This window comes from Carassius gibelio, chromosome B14, assembly GCF_023724105.1.
Source record: "Carassius gibelio isolate Cgi1373 ecotype wild population from Czech Republic chromosome B14, carGib1.2-hapl.c, whole genome shotgun sequence".
NCBI lineage: Eukaryota > Metazoa > Chordata > Actinopteri > Cypriniformes > Cyprinidae > Carassius > Carassius gibelio.
Genome location: NC_068409.1, coordinates 22,927,915 through 22,940,676, shown reverse-complemented (window position 1 = coordinate 22,940,676; position 12,762 = coordinate 22,927,915). Strand labels below are relative to the sequence as shown.

Below are 12,762 nucleotides of genomic sequence, written 5' to 3'. Positions count from 1 at the left end.
ATATGAAACATGGGCGGCAGGAGAGGAAGTCGCTCTGTCTTTGGGGCCCTTATTTTCACTGCTGAGGTACTTAGTCATTCTTGTTGCCCAAGGGCACCAGATCACCCTGAACCTCCCCCTCTTTAAACACTCAGCCACCCCAAAGCCTTCTGGGTGCTTGTGATGAAGTATGGGACCCTGGGCCTGGTCCACTGGCCTGTGGGCATTTTGGTTTGCTTCTGGCCTTTCCTGAGGTTTGACAATGGAAGAGGGGAGGATCTGACATCAGCAGGGGGGAGCAAAAGGTCATGTGGGGATATTTGGCAGGGCATATTTTACTCGAGTCTCATTTTCGTTCTTTCTGTTTTGCATTTTTTTCCCAGTTTGTCTCGGTCTCTAATGTGATGAATATTGTGTTCTCATTACTTGCTAATTTGTTTACTGTGTGCTGATGTACCTCAAATTAAATTTGATCAGTTAAATGGCTTCTTAAACATGGGTAATGCGTTTTTAAATCAATTTGTGCTACATTGTTAATTTCGTAGGGATGGTTTGTGAGTCATTCACAATTGCGTAATTTCAATTTTCTCCATTTGAAAAACGTATCCAGGCTGAAAACAACTGACTGGAACAAAAACAACTGCTCATTAAAACAAGAACGGAGTGATTTTGCTGATGATGGTAGGGGTTGGACATGATGTATTGGTATGGGAGTTTCAACCCTCGTTTTTACCCCCCTGTGGGCCCTTATGGGACCTTTGGGGGGCTATTAACTCCTTGTAGACCAGCAGTGACATTGAGAGGTCAGAGGCCGGTCTTCCTTTTAGCTTTCAGACCTTGACAACTTGGCATTAGGGGTCAGTCATCAAAGCTGAGGTTTGGGTCAGTGGTCAGTGACACCCCTGGCCTTTTAATCCTGATGGCCTTGATGAGAAGTGAAAATGGAGGCAGAGATCAATGGAGAGACATCTATGGATGATAAAGATTAAACACCAGTTCTTAATCTTAACTAATACTAATGCTTATGAAAGTTTACACACCTGAGTCTGTTACTGCTACCCACACATCCAGTCTGTGTGTAAGCGTGAATACACCGATGTTAATAATAAGGCTCAGAGTGAGAATATGGGGTCAGTCGCACCCATGTTCGATAACAAACAATTTATAAAAAATAAGGAATTATATTTTGCATAAGTGATACAGTGTCTTGAGGTGTAAGTATTTATCTTTAATTTATTGTGACTTAGTGAATCCAGATGTTTAACATTTTAATTCATAATATTCTCAATAGTGTTTGCCATTATTCTCTCTATTGCAAATAATAATATAATAGTTAATAAATAAATAAATAAATAATATAAGATTTTTTTTTTTACCATACTACAGTGATAATATATACATATTTCATTATAGATAAATGAATGCATTATATATGAAAATTTAATATAGTTTAATATAATATCTTTCTTTTGATTTTGGTTTGAAACGAGACCAAAGGTTTTGTGAGATTTACCCAACGAGGCAAATAATGTCAACTTTCCACACATGGTACAGGAAAATTTCACATGAAAAATGGACATCCAACCGTGTATAAAGTAGTCATTGGCAATACCCTATGATATATGAGCCAAACAGAACATGCTGTTTCAGTCATGAAAAATTGGATTAGGTATTCAAGGTAATGTTCACTAGAGAGCAACACGTTTGATTCAATTCAGTGATCACCTCTTGATAGACACTCTTAGCCATTTTATCCCAACCTGACCGACTGAACAAATAAACAAAGTCCCTTTGAAAGAGAAAACTCATTTTTAAGGTTCACGTATGCTGTGCCTAGAACGAGACCAAGCATGTTATTATAGCAAATAAACAAAGAGAGGGAGGGGGGAGAGAGTAAAGAAAGAACATAACCACTGTGAAAATATACAAAAGTTAGAGTCAATTGAGAAAGTATTTCCATAATAAGAACCGAACAAATAATAAATTACAGAGGCTGCTCTCGGCAAGATGTTGCCAGCCGAAGAAAGAAGGCATCACTCTTTCACCCTCTCTATAGGATGATGGAGAACACCAAACAACATCATTCTAGCTCAAGGTTGTCTTTATTTTTTCATGTTCATTCTTCTGTATAGGTGTGAAATATTTCACATTTCACAAAGAATTTCATCATCCATGAAGTAACCTTGGTGTGATAGTCTGTACTGTATATTTTCATGGTTATTTTGACATTTAAATTTAATTGGATTGTCTAGGGTTAATGATTTTCCACTCAAGGTGCTGCTTTCATGTAGCTAATGCATCAACATCACAGGGTAGATTTAGAACCTGACTTAGGCAGGTTTTCATGTGTAAATTAGCAGTAGTTTCATTGTCACAACCATCTTTTTGTCAACTTTTTGTCAGTTAAATCCCATTCGCATCAAGATTATACTAGTGTGACCAAACCAACTGATGATAATATTCTATGTATTATAAGAACATGCTGCAGTCATGTTGTCTTTAAATGCTCAAGCTCTGGATTCTGATTCATCATAATGCTCTGCTTTGTGTCATACTAAAAAAATTGTCATCCTTTTAGCTTCATATGCAGTTCTAGCCAGTCTCATCAATCCCTTGTCCTATGATTAATATAAATGCATATACAGTGTACATAAAACATTCTCATTCTGTGTTATGTTAAAATAAACTTTCTTGTAGCATCTGTTTTTATCATTATCACAGCAATTATTAGTATTAGTTTGGAGTGAAAAGCATGATATGAGTTGTATAAATCCCTAAAAATGGGTTTGCATGCTTCTTCATCCTTCAAAGCCATTTCCTTTCTTTCGTCTCACTGAGTTTGATACAGCATTAGCCTGAAGGTATGACTCCTGCTGGATCTTAAACAGACTCTGAAATGATTTTCCACTAGTTACTCATTCATCTTACTCCATATACTGGTCTGGTTCCTCTCAGAACTGACAGGTCGAGCAGGTAACCAGAAGGCAGTTGTAGTTTGAACTGACTAGAGTGTTAGTATTCAGTTTGGCAGCTGAAACTGGCATGAGTTGGCACTCCTCTACTCTAGATAGATAATGTTACCAGACATAAGACACATCTTGTGTACTAAAGAGATTATGGTAGGCATTATATCCCCTTTTATCAGAGTAAAGCTGCAGGATAATGTTCCTAAGGAACTTTAACAACATATGGAGCTTATAGTGATTACCAACAGATGAAAAGATACTTACCCTCAACCTCTGAGGTTTATGCAATAAGCCATATGGTTTGTAAATATTCGATAAAAGGGTTTGATGAGGTCAAAGTCATCTGTAACCATTATGTTTTGGTGAAAACTGTGGTCACCGATCTTTAGTGGTTACTTGCTGTGATGTGTTGTCAACTAGAAATATCCAAACTCCATTTGGAGACAAAACAATCTCACCTCGCCTTCGAACAACATCTGCTGCCCATTTGGGAGCCATTCCCGCAGTCGGTGCTGTTTAATATTCACAAAGTCTCTGGGATCCGGCTGGTGCGAAAAACAGGAGAACGAACTGGAGGAACACCCAGAAATGAGGGGGTTAAACAGGCATTTTTGAACTCTGGTCATTTGGACGGATGGTAACAGCAACGGTGCTCGGGACTCTTGGGGGGCCCAGAGGCAAGGCCAGACCATACCTGTCAAGTTTTGGATTTGAAAATAAGGGAAATTTTCCAGCGCCCATTGCGAGCAGTCCCACCACCCCAACAAAGCTCCAGTATCCCTTACATTTTAAGACAGGTGTTATAGCCCAAATTAAAACACAAAAGGGTATATATGAAGAGCATTTATTTAAAGGCTTATTTGCATATTTTCTGTTAATTTAACATTGATGTCTTTACTTACATTTTATTTTAATTCCACACATTCTTTTCATTTCATATTGCTTTTCTTTAACAGTTTTTCTTTTCATTTCACATAACTTTTCTTTTACTCTTTTAGTGAGTTGTTGTACCAATTTGTTGCAGACTTTGCATTCTTTAAAAAAAGTAAATTCGCTGTCCCATTTATCACGGTATTTACACATGGGTTTTGGTTTTTTGGCAGGTGTGCCTTCACTCTCTATTGTAGCATCCATCATCCGTCTCTGTTTTTTCTTTTGTTGTTGTTGTTTTTCCCACGTTATAACTCATGTCATCTGACCTCACACACCCCTCGCGACAGGCTACTACAGGTGGGAGTTATCACGAGACTAGTGACAGAGCTCAGATTGGGAATTTTTTTATTATTATTATTTTATTAATTAATAACGCAGGTAAAAAAAATAAATAAATAAAAATACGGGAGATTTACGGGAAAATACTAATACGGGAGGACGGCGGGAAAGAAGGGTAAAATACGTGACTTTCCCGGCCAAAACGGGATACTTGACAGGTATGGGCCAGACCCGCGGGTTAGCCACACAGGAAGTTTACACAGCAGCATGCCAAATCAAAATCTATTTAATCATCAAACCGAACGAATAGGAGCTGTCCGCCAGACACAGCTCAGCAGCTGCCTCAGATGAAGACAAATGTGCTGCGGAGCTGCTGGAGCAAAAGCTAAATGCATTCAGAGCCTTCATGAAATGGCATATCATAGGTGCATGCTTTGCAAAGTAACTCACCGAACCCTTTTCATACAAATTGAAGCACTTTTGAGTGCATTTAATTGTTTGCATATGAGCATATGCAAAGAGATATTATTTTGCCATTGTTAAAGAAATTGTGGAGTTGATTCATGCTTTATGGGAATTACTTGCATATGGAATTGGGACATAAACAATGTTAATTGCCGTTTTTAAACTGCACACAGACTTGCCATATGTTTTACTGTAAGCCAAAGACATTAACCTTGTTAAATGCATTTAAGTAGTGCAGTATGACTAGAATATAAGAGTATGAGAGTAAGGATTGATGGGCATGATGATTAAAGTTGAATTCTAGGCAATAGCAGCTCATTGTTTAATTTCCACATAGGATGAATATAATTTGTTTACGCATATGGATGTCTCTCAAGAGTGCTTGTTTTCTTTGCATGCTGTGTTTGGTTTTCTCATGAATCTGATATCCGAGTTTAAGAATGTGTGTCCCTCAAGAGACAGCAAATAAAGAAAGGTAACCTAAATAATGCAACCAGTCTGATATGTATAGACTGCAAGTTATTTCATATGCATGAGAACATCATCTCTTTGTCAACAGCTCCAGGAGTAATCATCAGGATGGTATTAGGCTTCTGGGTGGTATTGTAGCAGAAAAAAAAAAAAAACTCTTTTGTCCTCAGCCAACCATCATCGGTTATCCTGCAGAGAAGAGAGAAGCGTTTGTGTATGTTCGAGACTGATGCTATAATGGTTGTCTAAACCTGAGGGTGGTGAAGATCATTAAACACCTCCTCAGTCTCTTTCTAAAGGACATCTCTCGTCATGGAAACTATATAAACATCACACACTTTCTCCTGCAGGGTAAATGTGGAAGGAGCATGCAAAGGTGCTACATCTGAAGTCCACTAGGGACCGGGACATATATACAGTTGAGATCTGCAAATCAGGCTGTCTAGGTGCTTGTAGGACATTATACAGTGATATAATTTCCTGTTTAAAAGAGAAAATAGGCTCCATAGGTTGTTCATAATTCGAGTATAAAAAGAGAATATTCAGGCTCCATGGTTTCTAGGAGGTTTCTAAGGTTCATTATCAAAAAGGTCTTACAAGGTCTCCACAATGCTGACAACTTTCAAAACTAGTGGTGAGGAAGCTGCTTTGAAACTGTGACTGGCCAAGCTACACCGGCTAATCATCATTTGAAGCAATGCAAAGTATTTAAAAAGGTAGTTAGATACACAAAGTACAAAAGCCTGTTAACACCTACTGTAGAATGTTGTGGGCTAAATAGTTTTGAACGTCTATTCCAGCAATGTCATATCTCAGTGAACTGTGAACTTCCTTATTCTCACAGAACTGAAAAACTTAGTTATATCAATTACAGTAGTCCTTTGGTGTGAACGGATATTAACTGTCTGATATAAATTAAAGAGCTGAATTTTAGCATTTTAAAATTCAGATTTATTAAAAGTGTCTTAATTAGGGTCAAACAGGTACATTATATTAAGTACAACAGACATCATAAATGACATAACCAAATCGAATTGTGACACAGGGAGTCAGGGACTCGAATTGTTGATTGCTTTTAGTGAATTTATACATTCTTGTCTGACTGAATCGGACTTTAATGAATTCGAATTTACAGTGCATGTTCGATAAGATCCTTTAGCTGAATCGATTCGTTACAGAAAAAGAGACTTCCCTAGTATCCAACGTATCATTTAATTTTGTATAATTTGAGACGTTGGGCCGATTTGGATAAACCGATTCACTGCAATGATTCGGACTTACGTCACACATTTGAGAAACGGAGAGAACCAGACCATTTACGTAAAGTACCTCGTTATTGTTAAAAATTCGCATTTATGAACATAACAGAACTACTGTCACGCTACAGAAACGTGTGGGTAAGTTTGTAGCGTGGCTACATTGAGTTCTTAACACGGTTTAAAACCCTGGCCAAATATAACAGGTATAAAACAAGGTCTCAAGTGTTTTGATTTCAAACACTCCAGACAACTAGCGTTACATTTGTTGATGTTTTTCTGTACAGTGTGTATATTTAGTGTGTGTTTAGCAGATAGTTGCCCACTTGTACGAGTTTAGAATCGATTTTATCGCTGTGTTGCAGTTGCACTCATGGTTTATCATGTTGACTAGAAGAAATGGACTGTGTCAAATGGGGCGAATTTAATGTCGAAATCTCCAGCCAGGCAAAGCAGCAAATTGTTTTGCAGCAGATGTTGTCTGGCTACTTAAGATTGACCTGTTTGTTTGTCAGATGTCTTGACTGTCTGATGGGCTCTGTTGGTTCATGTCCGGGGCTCCGGCCAGGAGTCAGAGGATCATCATGGGGTCACTTCGCCAAGCTGTAGTAATGACAACAACCGCAGTGGTAATCATGTGTGATCATGCTTCTATAATCTCAGCTGCCTATCAGTGCTGGATCAAATGCCAGGTGTTTATTATCATAAAATAATTGCAACACTATCAAACATGTGGAAGTGGTTTGAAGATTCACTTGCTTTCTGAAGATCCTGGCTGAACATCACATTAAACTGTTTAGTGAGAGTTAACTTTCTTGCTGTTTACTTGTAGCTTAGCCAAGACTCTTATCCAGGCAAAGAAAACTGGATTTTAATTATATGCCTCAAACTAGCTTTAAAAATGGAGAACATCACTGTTTTCACTGAAGGAGGATCTACACTAGGCTACCATTCAAAAGTGACAGAAATGTTACAAATTATTTCTCTTAAATCCTAGTTTCCAGAAAAATACGAAGGGCCAAAATTGTTTTAACATTCATAATAGTCAGAAATGTTTCTTGCTCATCAAATCAGCATAATAGAATGATTCCTGAAGGATCACGTGACACTGTTGAATGGGGTAATGATGCAAAAAAAATTCAGCTTTTCATTACAGAAATAAAGTAAATTATTAATATAATTAAATAAACCCTTAAATGTTTAAATTGCTGCAATTATTGAATACATTTTGCTATATTTTTGATTGATTAAATTCAGACGTGTGAGCAAAACATGTTTTAAATAAATATCAAAAAGTCCTCTCTTCAATTCTACACTTTAGAACAGCATTGTAGAAATGATAAATTGTCATTTTCATATTCTCTAATATGAATCCTTTTTCTTTTTGACATAAAGGAATTCAAAGGAATTTACCTTTTGAAATCCAGAAACAATAGTTTGTGTTTTCCCTTATCAGTGCAAAGTCATCACAAAAAAATTTATTCATGCTAATATTGTTTTCAGATTTCCCTTTTAAGGCTAATTGAGTTATATAGCATAAATATGTATTCATAGATAGATAGTAGATAGCAGTAGTGACCTGTAGTGGTCAGATTAGTTCACGCAATATTATTTTGGATTTGAGATGAAACCAGAAAATGGATATTATTGTAATTTTTCACATTGAAAAAATAAAATTGAAATATTGAAATTCTTTATACTTCCCTTGTATGTTTACAGGCTGTCTCGACCAGATCCAGGCCCTGCCTGCCATCACCACACACTCCAAAACAGCAGAAAGGAAGGTCTTCAGGTCATTGTTTAATAAACAATCCAGTGAAAAATAATTAGCTGATAAGGCGTCTGTTTGGTTCAACTTGGAGGTGAAGTTTTGCATATCTTCTCTAAGCTCAGCTACATTTTTTAATATGTATGCAGAATATTTAATGCATTTAATACCTAAAGGAACTGTGATGAAATGCAGATTTATTCCTTTGAGGAGAGTTTAGGGAAGGACAGTGTACATAGATTTGCATATGTGTCTGCATCACTGCACATCTTGACTTTCTCGCGCTACTTTGCGTGTGCATGGCACGATACAGGTCCCTGTGATCCGCAAGACAACATGTTTGCTCCAGATGTGCTGGGATTTAGTCTGTGGTGGGGCTGTTTCTCTGCCTGGTGGTTTCTCTACAGACTGTGCCAAGAAAGCCTGGCTGGTTGTTGAGCGACAGCGTCCGAGACAGGGTCAGCTGGCTGTGCTAAAAGATAAGAAAAAGAGAACAGAAAGCTCTCCCTCTCTTTCTGTTTCTATCCATTTCTCTCTCTTACTAAAACCCAGAGGAGCTGACCTGCATTAAGACATCAGGAAGAGTGGGGCGGTTAATGGGATGGATACAGGCAAACATCTTTAGAAGCTTGTTAAAGAGAGCAGCGTTGGCAGCGATTTAGAAAATCAGCTATTATAGTTTAATGAGGTTCATCAAATCCAAGTTGGCAAATTATAGCATTCTGGCCCCCTCCCAAAAACGTTTTCTTTTGCTCTGTGACATCTCCATCTCCGTGTACTAATGCGTTTATAAGCTGTGTAGAATTCACAAAGGCAGTCAGTACATGAGCCTTATCGCATGAATGAAGCATCACTGGCCAAGATTTTCCAGCCGTTACATCAGAACCTCCTCCAGCTCGGGGAGGTAAAGGATGATATAGCCAGTGCCGTTTCTGCTTTAATGCGCCTCTCCTCCAAAAGCAGGTCTGTTTCTCATTGAGCTCAGTTTGTTGTGATGTTTCATGTATTACGTAAGTAAAGATTTGAACTTGACCTTGCTGCACTCCCTGATCCTTCTGTTCTTCTTAATGTTTGCCATAGGAGCATCTGATGGGAATTTCCACAGCACTGCAATTTTATGATGACCTCTGCACTTCAAAGTTTATGTATGCATATACAGTGTACCAAGTAAGACAACATACATATATCAGATTATCTAAATCAAGGACCAAGTGTCCAGCGCCTGTTTTTCTTCTCTATTTTTTTCTAATTTTCATAATATTATGTTTTTAGTAGGGATGCACTAATAGTATTTTTTGGGGGGGGGGCTGATACCGATTTTAGCAAACACTTATTAGCCGATTTCAATACCGATATTTCTCACTTCCTCACTTATTTTAAATTTTGGCATCAAAACAGATAGTATTTTGATCATGTTTTAAATCAAGTTCAAAAACACCTGCATTAAAATATACTAGCAGTTTGATTGCTGCATCTTCAAATAATTTCTAATGAACATGGATTGGATCCATTTAACATTCAGCAGGGCTACATAAATACAACAGAACAAAGATACATATTAAATAAACAGTGATTTTTAGGTAGGTTTAACAATTTTCAGGTACAGAAATAAATTAAACAATTTTAAAATAACACTTCTCTTTATAAATTAAATGCATATTAATCCTTTATTGTAACAGGCTTTATGATTGATCTTCTGATTTGTTTTTGTATACATTTGAATATTTTTTGAAAGTTTAAATATTTATGAGATCTCCTAAGATTACTAAGACAGGACACTTATTTTGATGGGTTTTATAGTCTACAGAACTATATGGGTAATGAAAGCACGCAGTTCTTTAAATTTAAAGTTTGTCAGCTTATAAAGCACCCCCCCGAAAAGGCATGAGATGTGTATGTATTCGTTTATTGTTAGTTGTAAAAGGTGACTATTTCTCCTTCTGCTCTTCTGAACATGAACATAAATGCCTAAAGACACAGCGTGTACTCACCTCTGACACCTCACTCACAGCACTTGTTTAAACTGAGCTACTGTGCTTATTTGAAATAGAGATGCAGAATAACATCAACACTTAAAATAAAATGCTTGTTGTCATGATGTACTCTAGTATATGATCACATATTGTAGTCCACATACTCTTTACTTATAAGGAAATGCTCCAGCAACATTTGTTATTAAGCCTGTTTCAAGCATACCAAGAGTGCACATTTGTGTAGCGGGCATAAAATACATGCATCACCAATGTCAGATGATTTTAAAGGCAGTGTTTTTGCCATCTGTTGGATGATTACTGGAATGCATTTGAACTGAAATGTATTAGACAGTAGACAGTCTGTAAGCTTAATCTATTGAATTCTTACAAGCAGTTAATCCATTTTTGATTTAATCATTCACATTCCTAGTAAGTGATCAGCAAAATGTTACTAGTTCCTCCTTTAACAGAGAGGTCTCTGTAGGAAATATATTATAGTACCACTTTCTATACATTTGACTCTTTCGTTGAGTTTATTTTAATGTTACGGGTTCAAATGAGATCTTTTCAAAGGGTCAGTTGAAAAGTTATATTCAATTCCTCTCGCACACAGCCCTGTTTTTGGATGGTGTGGTGGTTTCTCAGGGCTGGTAACTGGGAGGTTCCTGGTTTAATTAAAGTATGCCATTTAAGTAGGGCACCAAACAGCAATAAGGTACTTGATCCTTGGTTGCTCCCTGGGATTGTCTCTGTTGTAAGTTCATAGTCTTGTTGCGTGACAGTTACATTATATGAAAGCTATGGAAATAGACCATCCGCCCTATTCTTTTAACATGAAACTTCTCACTTAGTCAGATTTTTTGGTTCATTGTACTCTTGGCAAAAGAAAAAAGTAAGTTCAAATGCACTGTCAAGTTCCTACAACTCAATCTACCCAACTTTAGTTAAGCTGTAATTATGTTAAACTTCACTAGGTTCAGACAAAATGGTCTTTATTCTTCTCTGTGAGTAGAAGGAAGATTAATTTCCCACTTGAAAGATTAGTTGAATACCTTGAGGGTAGCGACTCGTGCTCCTGTCTGTCTGTCAAAACGGTGACTGAGCCGTTAACGTCTGCCTGTTTGTACTATAGCCACAAACCGCAGCCCTCCCTTAGGGCCCAAGATTTCCTTCAAAATGTAGCATCCACCTACTGATAGTTACTTTCCTTAGCAGATAATAATTTGCACTTGTTTTACGATAAGTTGTAAAGCATGGTCCTCACACCATGGTGCCCCTCAATGGGGTTCATCAATGGTCTTTCCTGGATCAGGATGTTTTATTGTTAGCTATCTGACAATCTCTCTGGTGCACAGTACTGATAACCTTCTCTCTGGGGTGACTCCCTTCTAATCTGTTTCCTTTGGGCCCTCGTGCAACTTATGCCTGGGTGTAAAATCACATTAAGGGCTAGTTAACATTTAGAAGAGGATGCAAGCAGATGCTGACGTTTAAATGTTGCCATCATGGATTTATGTGCAGACCAAGGCAACTGCAAATAGTTCAATAAAAGTTTTAAGAAACAATGTTTCTGAAGTGACTGCCGAGCACAAGCCCTTGCTCCATTTTACAATGTCACAGGATCCCCGTGGGGTGAGTCTTGTTTACTGCCTGAAATGCAATCATAAAGAGGTAGAGCTTCCAATCTTCCCCACTCCCAAAACAATCTCAAACCTCTCTCTGTACCAGTGCTTTGACACTGGAGACCACTGAAGGTCCATGAAAGAAGTTGATTAGTGAGTTGATTAGTAGAATTGACCAAAAATTGTATTAATTGACTTGTTAATCAATCAACTCCATTAATTAAGGACTATAACTATTAACACATTCAGATATGTCAGAAGTCAGAAGTGGTTCTCCACCTGGACTTGCATGTTTGCATACACTGAAATGTGTTTTTAATGTATTGACAGCTTGTCAGATCTTGACAGAAGTTTCAAAGGATTCTGTTGCTTTTTTACAGGCCTGAACTATTCGTTTAAACAATGGAAATTGTCTTTATTTAAACATTACTTGAACATTTAATTCATTATTTTGTTTGCAGAGATATAACGATATAGAAAAAATATTTTAATGTTTGCTAATTTGATGCTCAAGAAACAGTTGTGCTGCTTAATATTTTTGTAGAATCCTGATAGTTTTTTCAGGATTCTTTAAAGAATAGAATGTTTAAAAGAACAGCGTTTATTTAAAATAATAAATGCAAAATAGTCATAAAGATTTCTAGGTTTAGATGGTGTCAGTAGGTCCATAATGTACTTTATCCTGTACATCCAAATCTATAAACACCTGTTAACACAAGTACCTATGAATACTAATGAGGTCAAGCTGAAGCCTCTCCCTGTGTGTTTAATCCCAGGCGATGGTTTTTGGCTCAGTGGTGAGGCAAATGAGTCCAGGATGTGTTCCCCCTCTCTTTTGCTTCACAGGATACTCTGAGCAAATCGCAAGAATTCAGCACCCTGATTAGAACAGTATCCAAACTCAAGCCTCCGACTGCCTCCTCAAAATGACCCAAATGATCCCACACACATCCCTGCTTCCTCACCAAAACCCCTCAGCCCTAACACTTAGCATTTGTGCAGGGTTTTTTTTTTGTCCACGTCAAGGATCCATCCCCTCCCCAGGATGGC

At 37.5% G+C, this 12,762-nt stretch overlaps 1 long non-coding RNA gene across 1 annotated transcript; it reads left to right on the top strand.

Annotated features, from left to right (window-relative positions):
• The first annotated feature begins 6,332 nt into the window (after positions 1-6,332).
• Positions 6,333-8,167, top strand: LOC127971188 (uncharacterized). Its single transcript, XR_008156768.1, has 3 exons — positions 6,333-6,490; positions 6,865-6,978; positions 8,069-8,167. It is a non-coding gene; the product is annotated as an uncharacterized LOC127971188 (long non-coding RNA).
• Positions 8,168-12,762: the final 4,595 nt, after the last annotated feature.